The 15588-nt window shown below is 39.0% G+C and overlaps 1 protein-coding gene across 1 annotated transcript in view; it reads right to left on the reverse strand.

The window, feature by feature from the left end:
* The window catches only part of CPLX2 (complexin 2), a 126840-nt gene that overhangs the window by 110919 nt on the left and 333 nt on the right, over positions 1–15588 (reverse strand). Inside the window, exon 2 of the mRNA XM_069954581.1 lies at positions 7724–7882. The gene's annotated coding sequence lies outside the window, so the exon portion shown is untranslated. The remainder of the gene's footprint in view (positions 1–7723; positions 7883–15588) is intronic.

A 15588-nucleotide genomic window follows, 5' to 3' on the forward strand; every position in this document is an offset into this window, starting at 1 on the left:
AATTAGGCATGATGCTACAACAAAGAAAAGTGTCACCTGGGTAAATAAGCCATGAAACAATAGACATAACACAGTGTAAATAAACCATTATACAATACACATAAAGCAGTGCATAAATATTAAGTAACCATCTACCAATGCTCTGCATAAAGAAGACATGAAAAATAGGATGGTACCAAGATGGTACTAAACCCGAACCTGCATTTACATTTTACATTGGTTTGGGTGTATTGGTGGGTATTTTCCATATTTTCTTTACAGAGGCCTTCAGGATTTTTTATTTATGCATTGCTTTTTAATGTTTGGTATACTTTCCATTACCGTTTCATTGTGATGTGGCTCATTTATAGTATTATATGTAGATTATGATCACATGCTAATGACACATTTCTCCAATGTCTCCAACTTCTAATTTGTAGCATATGTATATATTTTCTTTTAGTTTATACACATGCATATTTGCTATTTATTATATACAAAAATGATATGTATTTTTTAGACTATGTTGACACTGTGTATGAATCCGTCCGTAGTGCGAACCGCGAATATTTGCACGTAGTTTTGAGGTTGATGCTTTCGCTTGAAAGTATACGATATACACCAGCACAATGCACACTACGTATGAGCTTACGGCCAAATCGTATACGGCGCCGTGAAAAATGAACAAGACCATTGTTTGAGGACGGAAATGTTGAAACTCATGGCCGTGGATTTCCATGCGGTCCCGTACGGAGTACTTATTTCAGCCAAATATTCCTCCAATAAAGAGGAATTAATGGAACAACATGTTTATAAATAGACAACAAACATTTTGCTTGTGGAGGATGGTAAACAGTTTACAATGCCTTGTGTCCTATGGCTATATAACGAAGAAACAGTAATGATGCACAAAAGATACAGTTATAAAATAAAAAACCTTTTACATGCAACAAACCAAATGCGGGTTTCAAATACGAGAGCTTAAGAGATGTTTGCGGCACAAGTTACATGAGAAGAAAGATTGAACAAGTAGATGAAATTCTGTAGGCTGGAGTATATCTAATGAGCAGTTATCACATACAAGCAGCCCAGAAAGATAATGCTGTCGTTGTCAGACAGCAGAAACATCATCTCTTTCATCTTTGTTGTTTTGCTGAATTTCTCAAATTTTCTCACAAACATAACAAAATCACGACGCCCAGACCAAAGCAGATGTCAAATTAGTGGATACGGCTGCCATTCTCTGTTCCTGGTACTACTGAGCAAAAAAAAAAGATTAGCAGCAATGTAACCAAGGCAAAAGATGGGCATCCATGCCTAGTAGAGATGCACTTTTAATGCATTCAGGACAAGAATGGTGTGCAATTAGCCAGTTCCATTACCTCTGTATTAACACCCAGAGGAAATTGTATTTTGCAATGTTTTGATGTGTATATTTCCATAATTAACTCTCCTGGCATCTCATTTGACTTATCATGCATTTTTCATTTCATAGACCTTATGTAATTGTTTGTAACCAGTGATGCCAATAGGCATAGCCAGGAAATCAGCCATTTACTATGAAAATAGATACAGATAACAATTATAGATTGTGTTATCCCAAGGCATGAGGAATTCTACATTTTGATTCTTGTTCTTCCACTTCTGTTTGCTGCGTCTGCTATGACATATTTCAGTTTTTTATAAAATTGAAGTTACAAAAAAAAAAAAAAAATAGGGAGGGGAGGGAACATAACATTCACTCAATGGAGAGACTTCATTACAACTACAAAATCATTGTCTTTTAAATTGCAGTCCACATTTGGAGCCATGTTGAATCACAGGCTACTCCCTGACCATTTCCGACCTTAACCCCTCATTGCCTCATTACTTATCCCACTCCTAACTCCTTAGGCCACCTTAGGCCTCTTAATTACCTATGGAGGTGCCAGAGAGAACCAAATACAGCACTTGGCTCTTTCCGATGGCTCAATAGGAATGAATAGAGCCACGGGTCACATGCCATACTCACGGCTCTATTCAAAACAAAGGATATGCGTGCCAATACGGAGATCGCCGGGCATTCTGAGGTTGGCCCACTCGCAATCTCTTACTTGTCCCTTATCTTGTTGATAGGGGACAAGTTATTTTATCTTGGAATACCCCTTTTAAACTGCTGACACTGTTAGACAGCTGTTCATGGAGACACATGGTACCTTTCATATATCTGCCTTTGTTTGTCAAAGAGGTGATTCCAAGCCTACAAAATGCTGCAAGCTAGAATACCTCCTTTCTCCCCCTCCCATCCTTATCCCTGTTTTATTGACAGTCAGCTGGTCCCAAGCATGGTTAGGTATGGGAGGGGAGCTTGCAGCATTTCAGGAGCTTGGAAACACCTCTTTGACACTTTGCATAGGAGAATTAAAACATTTTTGTAGTTTATGGAAGCACAGATGGATTTATGAAAGCTACAAAGTATCTCCTTGCCCTAGTAGCTATCTAATGGTGTCAAAAGTTTGGAAAGTGAATTGGACCCGATAATCACATTAAATCCATCAATGGGCTGCTACAGTATGTTAGTTCCAGTGACAATTTTGTGCTGTTATTTTACAGTCCTGTACAAACTGCAGGGTTAAGTGCTAAGGCTGCTTCTATAAACAGTGATGAAAGGCTACGGTGTGACCTTTGGGGTAATTTACATTAATTTACTGTATGCTCTTGTTTTCATCTACTTAGGACTCCAAAATATAATGCAAGGTTTTTCTAACACCTTCAAGTCTAAGTTTAATGGGAAATGTCCTTGTGTTTCTTCATCAGCAACTTATATTGCTCAAGGACCTGGAGAAAGCATCTACAGGGACCTCACTGCTTGAAAAACTAGAACAGATTTTTATGTATACTTGCATTATTCTCTTACAATTTGGAGTGTAAGCAAAATATGAAGACAAGGTGCCTCTGTACACATTAACATACAGTGACACAATAATGGCTACACGTATCTAGGGGCACGTATTCAATAATTGCTAAAATGTTTTTAATGAAGAATTTCAATCATAGATCTAAAAAAAGGCATAAGGGATTGTGGGTACATTTATATGCTGTGCTGACGTAAGCATAAACATGAGCATAAGAAAAGAATAAAATAATACATATATTACATGCAGCAGCAAACATCTAAAGTGAACTCCTAAGAAATCATGTAAATTTAGAGTCCCCACAAAAATAGCGCTATACTCATTCCACATTTAGGCCATATCCACAATATTTATATTTGAGGTAAAGACTTGGAACAAGCCTCCCATTGAGTTCAATGTGATTTCACACAGTAATTTATGCACAGAAATGTCTGACGTAGATCTGAATTCTGCCTGAAGAATCGATATGTCAGTGCTCCAGGGGAAACTTGCTAGCAGACATACATAGAAGGCAATGCTTGGAATTTCCCTTTTAAATCTGCTTCATTTCAGCATGGAACAGAATTATGGTTTCAAGCAGAATATTAGTTAAAATTTTTTAGTTGTGTACATACACTAATGGAAATAAAGGGCAAGTCCAGCCAACTCTCCATTGACTTCCATGAGTAGAGTGGCCAGCTTGAAGGTGGGACTCATTACAATGAAAGGCCATGTTAACACATGGTATAACACCAGCCATTCTGTACCCCGTCCAGGTCACAGAATAGCCAGTGTTAATGAAGATCATCCCGGCCGGATGATCTTCATTTCTGGTGAATTCGGATGTGGGGGCATCTGTGTGCTCTCGCATCCCAATTCACCGCTGCACACAATGGAGAGTAAGGCCGGAGCCACACGCTCCATTGTGTGAAACGACATGTTCTGTGTGGCCGCTATTCAATGTATAGCGGCCGCAGAAAACTGACATGTCAGTTTTCATGCGGCCGGATGGAATGCCGGACGGACTGTATACTATGTGTATATGCTCCGGCCGAGGTTCCATTTATTCTAATACAATGTATGTTTAGCATAAATCACGGCCGTTGTTGCAAATTGCACGTTGTGTGTATACAAAGAGTTTATAGCGTTTCCATTTTTTCAATGGATATGTTATAAATATCTATGATTGAGATACCCATGGGAGACAACAATGTACAAATAACAATATGTAAAAATGTAAACAAATATTGTAAATGTAAATTGTTTTTAAATAAACAGCTTGGTTCAGGCACAGTAACTGTGGATTTCTTGGGACCTGCTGTCAGGGCACAAATTAGTGCAATGCAATTACAGTATGTAGGAAACCGTGAACAGGTTGTGTACTCATTTCAGATAATTTTACAGCAACCCAGAGAATCATTTTAATGTAATGATGAAAATTAGGTAAATGGAGATGCTTTCTTTTGTGTTCTCTATAGGGTTTATTAGCAATAAAGTATCTGAAGTAATTGACCTAATTTGCAATGTAAACCTATCCATGATACATTGACTCTATTTATTGTAGTATTCAGACCTCATTTACATCACAAATCAAATATAAAACCTCTTATTGCTGAAAGGCACATGGAGATATATGTTCCCATAATAGGTGAGGACAATCAAAGAGTACCAGATGCAATTAAAGGGGTACTCTCAAATTAACTGGTGGAAGAGTGCTTACTTATCAGCTGCTGTACATCCTGAAAAAAATGGTGTAATTCTTTCTATTCTGAAACAGTGCTCTCTGCTGCCACCTCTGTCCATGTCAGGAACCGTCCAGAGAAGCAGTAAAACCTCATAACAAATCTCTTCTTCTCTGGACAGGCAGCAAGGAGTACCGTGTATAGCTATGTTCACACACAGTATTTCCGTCAGCCTTTTGGTCTGTTTTTTTTTTTTAAACAAAATCAGGAGTGGAACTGACAAGGCAAATTTATAATGGAAAGATTTGCAGAGTTTCTGTGTTTGGTTGAAAAACTTTGGGTTGAAAAACGACTGACCAAAAGACTGACTGAATACTATGTGTGAACATAACCTAAAGTTAAAAATAACTACACAACTTCCTGCAAGACATACATCAGCTGATAAGTACTGAAAGGCTTGAATTTAATTTTAAATAGAAGTCATTTATAAATCTAAATAACTATTTCTGGTACAAGTTTATATATGTTTTTCCCTGGAATATTGTTTTTCTAAATGTATAGATATATAAAAGCATATGCTATCAGTACTTTTAATTTAGGCACACAACATATATGTATAATACACAATGTAATGTACATGAATAAGAAGCACTACACATAACTGGAGGCCTTAAGAAGGGGATAAATTCATTATGCTTTGAGTGTTCTAATTTAGGAATTAAACATAGCATCGCCCAACAGCATTAGTAACATGTATCAAGGGATATATCTACTGGGAATTAAAAGTTTTGCTCCAGCAACACGATGCATTAACATGTTTAGGGCTTTTGCCATTGCATCATAAAGATGGATACAACACTCCTGGCGTTTTATTTTCATGATTTACTGTGGTGCCATGTGAAAATGTTCTGCTTTTACCGAATTTGGAAAACAACACAGTTTGAGGCTATGTTCCCACTACTGGGACATATTTAGGGAAAGCGGTTGTCACCTTATACAGAGAACCAGTAATAATTATCATGATTTTTATTAGCAGCCATATATATTATCAGATAGCTGTCTTCCCCCTTTCCCACTTCAGGAACTTAGCCTTACCATAACTCTCCAAACCAGCAATCCTTCATGGTGATTTGTATATACCAGAATATGTTTACCATTCACTAATATGGCAACACAGTTTCTAGAGATGAGTACTAAAATGCTTTGGTACTTGATACTCGAGACAAATATTTCCAGATGTTCGGGTGCTCGTTTCGAGTAACGAACCCCGTTGAAGTCAATGTAAAACTCGGGTATTTTTGCAGGGGACCAAAGCTCTGCAAGGGGAAGGTTGCCTGAAAACCTGGAAACCTCAGAAAATTATGGAAACAACACAGAAATGCACAGGAAACAGCAGGGGCAGCATGCACAGTGAGGATAGGTATAGCTGAACTACAGATCCCAGCCAGCCAAGAGAATGTCAGCAACAGGACAAATTGACTACTGACAGCTGTACTACAAGTCCAAGCCAGCAGCCAAGAGTAGCAAAAAAATATGTTTTAATATTTTAAACTCTTAGATGGACTGTTGGGTTCTTCGTGTGGGATTCCTGCCTAACCACACACTAATTCCCTGCCTAACACTCTCGCTGACAGACAGCAGCTCACTCGCTATGCACATCCAGCCTGCGTCTGACACGAGCTCCGCTGGCCCACATTCTTATATGCCCAGGTAATCTGATCTGGCCAGCCAATCGCTGCTATTAACATGTAGGGTTCCCACATGATACTAGGAGGTCCCAAAGCCTCTCCTGCGTGATGATTTGTTAGGAAAAAGCCACCAAACATTCAGGAAGAGGAAGATGCCTTTGTCTCAAGTATCGCGAGATGCTCTTCCGAGTAACGGGCACCATCGAGTACCCTAATACTCGAACAAGTACCAAGCTCGGACGAGTATGCTCGCTCATCACTAACAGTTTCCTATTCTACACATGACACACAGCTTTATCCAAACACAGCTCTGAAGCTGAATACCTGATGACATTTCCTTTCAATGCAGTGATACACAGTGACCAAGCAGCCATTCACTGAGATGTTTAATTTCACATGGCCCTGTTACAGAGCTTTTGGCATGTTTTAATACACCCATAACTATTCTAGCAACACAACTAAATCCACAAATGGGGAAAAAACATGATATATAGCATACAATAGGCAACATGTCTGTTAAGAACAACAGGCCAATATTTGTTTCAGCTCAAAGATAAAAAAGTGGTCTTTCTTGGGCTTGGACCCAACTGACCTCAAAATTCAATGCCTTCAGATATACAGACATAGAGAATGCATCTATTTACCAAACTATCTATTTAGTCTGTATTAAAGTAGAGGACAACATTTATGGTACCTACAGTAAATGTCCTAATTCCTCAGGAACATTATTGGCTATTAGATCATCTTGAACTGGGTCATTTCCATGTGGCTAAATGTAAACTATCCTAGCCTCTAGGTCCTATAATGGTCAGTATATGAGGGATTTTATGGACCTCAGCCTCCTATTAAACATTTTACAGTAACTTGTAATGTAAGGAGGCATGTATGTGTATGTACATAGCTGGACGTGTGTTTGACTACATATATATATATATATATATATATATATATATATATATATATATATATATATATATATATATATATCCATGTAAGAAAGCTACACTTTCTTGGAAAGGATTAAGCCTTAATATTGATTTCAGCAGCAAATTCAGAGGTCGCCGCTTCTTAAAACAAGACCAGCGCCGCCAATGGAAAATGACCCAGGGATTCCGTATTGACATGGATTTACATTGAGCAGCAGTTGCTACACCTGTAGCGATAATATAAACAGCAAGGGGAAAAGCCAAGTTCAGAGCAGCCCTGCAGTCTAATTGCACATCTAGTGTTATTGTGTCTGCCTTGTGCTGAGCTAAGCACCCAGGAGGAGCTGTCCTCTCAGTCATGGTGCTGAAACAGACACAGCTGTCACAGCTTCATTCACACACACAGACCCTGCATTTTCAGCTCCTTCTTTCCATGCACATAACATTAGACCATGGATAAACAGAAATCTTCACAATTAACCCGTATCGTATGGAATGGCTGCAGTTAGGCCTACACATGCTGCAGCAGCAGGCGGATAAATCAGACACATCATGAATAAAATATCTGAACCTACCTCACCGAGGATTAGGGATGATGTTAGGGAGAAGGCAGTGTTCTTGAAATGGAGGCAGCCTTTGTTGCTTTGTATTTTCCAGTGTTTTCTCCTTGCTTTCCCTTTCTGTCACTATATTTCTGTGTCTCTCTACCACTTCACAGCTCTCCCACTCCTGCTCTGCAAGAAAAAGGATGCTATAAATAGCCTGCTCACGCCTGGCAGCGAAACTAGCACGTCCTATGCATTGCTTGGATTTGTATCATACACTTCTCCAGCCAGCTCTACACTATCCGTCTAATTCCTGTCTGTTTCTATACCTCTCCCAGGCTAATATGCAGCCTCTCCTAGAGCGAGAACTTTTCTTTCTATGGAGAGTAAATGCTAAAGACGAAAGTGTTGGTTTCCCCATATTAAACACTGGTGAATATAAAAAAAAAAAGATATATATATATATATATATATATATATATATATATATATATATGTGTGTATTATTGTGGGTTACAGTAATATTATATTTTTTACCTTTATAATTTATGTGATTGTATTTCAGCTGCTGATAGATGCTCAACACTATGGTCTTACTATTTGCTTCACAAAGTTGAATCTGTTAGATGTAATCAAGGGCTACAATTTCTAGGCACTATACAAACACATTGTCGCATCACCCTTCTCTTGCCATTTGCAGGTTGACCCTTGCATATTGGTTCACATTTTTGGTTCAATACAGTTTAGTCTTTTGAGATATATATATATATATATATATATATATATATATATATATATATATATAATGTAGAAATGGACACAGCACTACAGGAAACATATGCAGTTGGTGCCAGCAGTGTATACCCTCGAGGACTGCGGGTATGGATATCCACAAAACGAAAATATTTTCGTTTTTCGTTTTGTATATATATATATATATATATATATATATATATATATATATATATATCAAACATTTCTGAATTAATATTGTCTATGCATTTATATGACCTTCTAAATTAAATAGCACAATGTTAAGAGATGGGCCAAATTGGGTATAGGTTATGAAGAATTTAATTGCTAAAAACAATTAGTTGTAAATGTAGAACAAAAATGAAACTAATAGACATAAACTCTTATACCAAGGCAGAAAACCATATTTCTCAGGGTGACATGCCGTGACAGATTGATGAACACTGAATAGGGAGCCTGCATCCAGGAAAAGGATCATCAGCTCAATCACCCAGTCTGTTGAGTGTTACTGTAAATGTTGCAGCAAACATATTGCAGCATGTGTGTGTGGGAGCAATACATATGTCTAGGCCATTATATCACTCACAGGAGAATGTCTAATTCATACAGTGATACATACAGTATTTGTCACTACTAGCTGTTGCACAGGCTTATGTAAGGTGCTGTAATTGCCATGGTTAGTGTCAATAACAGATATTCATGCATCAATCACTGCAATGCCTTACAACATAATAAGATAAGTGGTGGTAGAGTATTGGGCTATGTTCACACAACATCAAAAATAGAGAAAAGGCGGCCGATTTTGATATATAAAAAAAAAAACATCCCTTTTAAAGCGACTCTGTACCCACAATCTGCCCCCTCCTACCCACTCGTACCTTCTTATAGCTGCTTTTAATCCAAGATCTGTCCTGGGGTCCATGATGCAGTTATTGTCCTAATAAAAATACTAAATAATAAATTTGCAGCCCTGTGTCAAATTGGTGTGGCCTAGAATGTCTGTGCATTAGACTTGCACCACCTCTATGTCCCTCCTCCCCACCCTCTTCACCATTAGGAATGCCCCTGTGCAGTTTTTTTTTCTATTCATTACTTGTCTGAACACTGCACAAGTGCCTTGACGATCAAACACATGTGCAGTGTTCTTACAGGTGATGAATAGGAGAATACCTACCTGGGGTATTCCTAATGATGAAGAGGGTGGGGAGAAGGGACGGAGGGCTGGTGCAAGTCTAATGCACAGACACTCTTGGCCATACCAATTTAACACAGGGCTAAAGTTTAAAAGTTGTTTTTTAGGACAATAACTGCATCACCTGCCGAACAGACCCCAGGACAGATCCTGGATTAAAAGCAACTATAAGAAGGTACAAGTGGTCTGTGGGGGACAGATTGTGGGTACAGAGTCACTTTGACTGCAATGGCAATGCATTGAAATCAATGGAAAGACGGGCGTCCAATGCACACAATGCATTGAATAACGGACGTTTTTTACTATGGACTTCAAAATAATGATCATGATCATTATTTTCAGACATCTTTTGCAAACAGCGGCCATTTTTTAATATCCGTTCAAACACAGTTTTTCTTTTCTCACTGTTCTTTTTCCGTTTTTACTATTAAATTCAATGGACTTTTTAATTAAGCCGCATCCAAAGGCCAATTAGTAATCCCAAAGTAAAATAATGCACAATCACCAGTCATTGCAGGGGAGGCCAGGCTGCTAAATAACATCCGTTATTTTAGACTCAAAAGGATGGACGTAATTTTAAACTGAGCTAAAAAAACAGTGTGTGAACATAGCCATATACATATCAAAAATAGATAAATGTTTCAAACAACCAAAATTATGGTTCCAATAATAGTTGCATGGTAAAAAGAGAAAAAAGACAATGTTATATGAATTGTAAACATGCCAAGGCTTAACTTTTATAAACTTTTTTGTTGCTGAGGACAGTGCAGCTTCAATTCCTGCAGATATAAGGCTCCTAGTTGAGGGGTACAGGGTACCTGTAATCAATATTGTTCTATTCACTATACTCTCACAGTAAGGGTCCCTGCAATCAATAGTGTTCTATTTGGTATACTCTCACAGTAAGGGTCTGTTTAGATTTTCTAGGCTATGCCTCTAAATGATCACCGATCTACTAGATCAGCACTCCTTTAACCCTCTACATGGGACAGTCATGGTGCAGGAATGGCAGCACAAATGATCAGTGGATTGTTTTGTCCAGCATTTTTATCATTGTTGGCTGCACATCCCCCATGTACACAAGCCAATATGCAGCCAACAGCAAACAATTATTTTTTGGTCTGGAAAAATGAAATGATCATATGACGGACAAGTGTTTTACAATAAGTTGGCTGACTGGTTGCCCTTTTTTAATGGGCAAATATTGTAAACGATAGTTACTACAGATCTTCATTTGTCCGATAATTTGCCAATGTAAAAGGCCCTTAAGTATGTTTAAGTATGTTTGTAAAAGGGGTATAATGGGACTAATGGAATGGTAATTAGTTCTTCAATGCATAGGATAATGACATTTATGCACTAATAGTGATACTATATGGGAAGGACTCATGGTGACCTCCTAACTGAGGAGATGGCATGGTAATAGTTTGACAGACACTGTTGTTGCTGGCAAACTGTTATACACTTTAGCATATACTTGAATAACAGTTGTGACTTGCAGTTCTGTGTGACAAAGTCTCTTCAACTCAGTCGGTGTTACTCCAATCTCAACACTTGACTCTAGAACCAAAGACATGCTACTACGCAGTCTGCAGTGTTCTCCCCCAGGATCCCTGAAAGTGACAAAGTCTCATGACTTCTGCATTGGTGGTTACTCAGGTACCTTTGGTACTTATGTAAGGATTGTCCCATTCCTGCTCCAGGAGTCCTATAGCCTGGGCTGTCTCTCTGGTTGCCTTCCTAGTAGGCTTCATTCACCACCTCTTTCCCCAGTGCTACTGAAGGAAATAGCATGACATATTGTTTCACCACCCAAACAGCAGTCTTACAGGATATGACTGTTGTATGACATTGTCTTACGACAGTCACAGTAGCACAGCAGGCCATGCAGCCTAAAACTAATGAGAAAGGCCATGTCATAGTTCACTTTTTTGGATTTAACTAAGATGAAATAACATGACTACATGATCACATTGGATCCTGGAACCTACTAGTTCTATTTTTTTTCCGATGTGACTAAATCATATCTGTGCGTCCCAGGTTATTTGAAAGCTGGATTGCTTTTTTCTTTTATTTATCATAAATTATTAATTATCATGCTATATTGAAGAGGACATTTTTGTAGAGACCTTTCTTTTGCTCTGGATGATCTAATCTCACTGGCTCTTAGAGTGGAAATTTGGTTTCAGAAGAGAAAAAGTGAATGTACTCAACACTTCCCTCATATAGTTGAGAAATTCACCAGCTGCTGCTCCAACTCAGTCCAAGAAAGTGGGCCATATAGCATTTGCAATAGAGGAACACAGAACTTGTCTCGCTCCATGTCTTAGCTTCTGTTATTTATCTACATGCACATTTCATTTTCCTGTTTGTCTTCCACAGTCAGAAAACTTTAAGCCCCTGTTAGACTAAAAGATCTTGCTGGGCCTGACATTTCCTATTCTCCGTAATAACATTCTGGATCCCATTGCCTTGAGTTCCTAAGTTCTTCAGAAGTCTTGTCTGATATTTATGGATTTAGGTAATTTCATTAAATATTGCCTTGTCTAGACATTTCTCTTCATACCCTTAGGAAGTTCATACATCTCACTTTAATCAATACATCATTTTGTACCTGGGACATATCTCTCTGCAAAAGTTTTCAGTTCCCTTGCCAAGGAGATTTATAGTTTACCTTTCACTATAAAAATCTTTTGACGTGTCAGAGAGACATATCAAAAGATTTATTGGTCAGGGTCTGAGTATTCTGGACATGCCTCATAGACTTACTTTATTAGGCCGTCTTGTCTAGCACAGACATGTCTCTCTGACATGTCAAAAGTTTTTTATGGTGACAGTGCCTCTTTACTTCCCAGTTTCCAAAATGTCTCTACTGTTGGATTCTCTGTTGGATTCACTGTTCAGTTCTACTGGATCCCTATCAGGTTTTATCATGTAGATCTGCTTCCTTTCCATCCAAATTGCTACCTCAGTACTGAGCTATGTTTCAGACATATTTTCTAAAAAGGCAGCAGAGATGTTCTGAGCACATCCCTTCCTTGTCACTTTTCTAAGTGGTAGAGCACACCTGCTTTTCCTAGAAGAGACTGAAGCAATATCTGTCTAAAGAGAAGTGTATTTGAAAAAGAAAAAAATGTGATTTGTGAATCTTCTTTGCTGGCCACAGCTAGATTGTTCTTCATTAAGAAGATGGACTGAACCCTAAGGACATGTATTTATTAGTTTGGGCTGAACAATATCAATCTGAAGAATAGATACCTGTTACCATCTCTACCATTTTTCAGGTACATTAAGGGAGCTTATTATTTTACCAAACTGCATCAAAGAGTAGTCTATAACTGGATTCCGATCAAGTAGGAAGATTAGTGGAAAACACTTTCAAGGGATGAGCACTATGAATATCTGTTGATGGCATTCAGTCTCTGCTATGTTCCTGCTGTTTTCAGCAGATGGTAAATTATATCTGTATGGATGCTGTCAATACATCCTGATTTACCTAAGTGACTAAATCTACAAAAACTGAAAGCTCATCTTTCTGATGTCTATTTGATACTACTTTATCTTATTTCTGTCTTTCTAAAGATACAGTAGGTACCTTACTCACGATAGAGTCATTAGCTAAAATAGACAATCCCATATGAAGACAGCCAGGGGCGTAGCTAAGAGCTCATGGGTGCAGGTAAACCCTACCCTGACCTAAGCACTGTTCCATTGTGCAAAGTCAAGATTGGAGTTAATTTTTGTTTTTATCCATCCAGCCCAGAGTGCTATGAATACTTTTCCCAGTCATGTGTCAAGTAGGCAGAGTTTGCTTCTCAGATGTCTGCACATTGCCACCATGCCCTTAATGACCAGCGGCACCTTGTCCCTAATAATCTGTGCCATTAAGCCCCAATAAACTGCACCACCATGCCTTAATGATCTGCTCCATTGTGCTCTTATTTAGCTGTCCCACTATGCCCCTGGTGATCTGTGCCACCATGCCTCCCAATGATCTGTGCCACCATGCCTCCTAATGATCTGAGCCACCATGCCTCCTTACGATCTGTGCCACCATGCTCCTGTGATGTGTGCCACCATACCCCCTAATGTTTTGTGCCACCACATCCTTTCATTTACTGTGCTATTATACCCTTAATTATCTGTGTCACCATGCTTCTAAAAAGCTGTGCCATTATGCCACCTAATGATCTTTGCAACCAAACTCGTAGGTCTCAGAGTTGTGTACAGTTTCAAGGGCTTCACAAATTTCCCTAACCTGAAAGGCAGTTAACACCCAGGACTAAGCAGGAACTATAGTCCTAGCCTTTACCCATCTCAAAACATAATTTTATGCTTCTGTTTTTAATCATTTTTATCTAAATATAGCTTTCATCTTGGTAAATGGTCCATTTCTTACACTGCAATTGCGATTGTAATTGGCTCAGATGGAAGCATTAGCTTGTGCAATGATATTACATTTCTAGTCACACACCAGTCTCGGTCATCTGCTGGGCATCTGTTAAACTCTTCATGATACCCGAACAGTGATACACAAGTAGTTAAAGGCTGATACTCAGTCCACAAAGGGGCAGTTACACTAAGATCCCAAAATTGTTCCTATTAATCCTGTTAATCCCCTAGACTGGTACCAGCGAGACATCTCTCTGAGAGGCAGTGGATACAGACACTGTTAGGGCCCTATTCCACAGTAACGATAATCGGCCGGATCGGCCCTATTTGGCCCGATTTGGCCGATTATCGTTCAGTGAAATAGAGAGAATGATCAGCCGATGATCGTGTCATCGGCTGATCGTTCATTTAGGGCCAGACCTAAAATCATCGTTCCCCCACCACGCATCGCTACGGTTAAATAGCGGTGCACGGCGGGTGACCGACGATTTGACAGCAGCAGCATCATCATACATTACCTGTCCAGGCTTCTTCTCCGTGCTGTCTTCATCCCAGGGTCCCGCGCTCTCTATCTTCTGAATGGCCGGTCAGCTGACGGAGCGCTCAGCCAATCACAGGCCGGGACAGCTGAGTGTGGCCTGTCAGCTGACCGGCCATTCAGAAGATAGAGCGCGCGGGACCCTGGGATGAAGACAGCGCGGAGAAGACCTGCAGGTAATGTATGCTGGTGCAAGGGCTGCAAGGACATCGGTAACGATGTCCTTGCAGCCCTCGCTCAACGATCACCGGGCCGTGGAATAGGCCCAGTAAACGAGCTGCGATCGGGCCCTCCTCGGCTTGTGGAATAGGACCCTTAGTGTTGCTAGGCAAATTGCTACCTTCTCCACCATGGCCTTGCTAGGTATTGCCATGAATCTCCTATTCTGAGGAGTTAGCTGTGATAGGCTTTTGGATTTTGGTTGTGTTGTTTTGGTTTCTTATACTAATTTTGGCCTGACCTTAACCTTAGTCTTGTTCATGCATTACTCTCCTGTTTTTGACTTCTGTACAAGATTCCTGTGTAAAATTACAAAATTCCTGTGTAATTTATCATCCTGCTCTATACTATGCTTATGACCTTTAGCTATGTTTGATTTTGCTATAACACCCCTGACACCATTATTTGGAACATGTCCATAGTTCCATCCAATAGTAAAGCATGAGAAATACATTCTTTATACTATGCACCCATGTTTTGCTTCTAAAACCTCTTATTTCCCTTTTCAGAGCATTAGAGGGGATCAGTGTTCATAAAACTCCTCGCATTCATATTTAAACTTATCAGGGATATTATGATAGAATTAAATAAAAATTTTAGTACATCTTCTGACTCTAGGGTCAGTTAAATTTTTTATCAAAGTGAATATACAAATAGCAGAGTATTCACCATCAAGTTCTTTTTTACCGATCATTTCTAATAGGCATTTTTATCATCCGTGTTTAAATATATATATATTACTAAAATAATAATAAACAGATGGCCAGAAAATATAAAACATGTTAAAAGCAATGTTGTATT

Source organism: Dendropsophus ebraccatus, chromosome 1 (assembly GCF_027789765.1).
Source record: "Dendropsophus ebraccatus isolate aDenEbr1 chromosome 1, aDenEbr1.pat, whole genome shotgun sequence".
Lineage (NCBI taxonomy): Eukaryota > Metazoa > Chordata > Amphibia > Anura > Hylidae > Dendropsophus > Dendropsophus ebraccatus.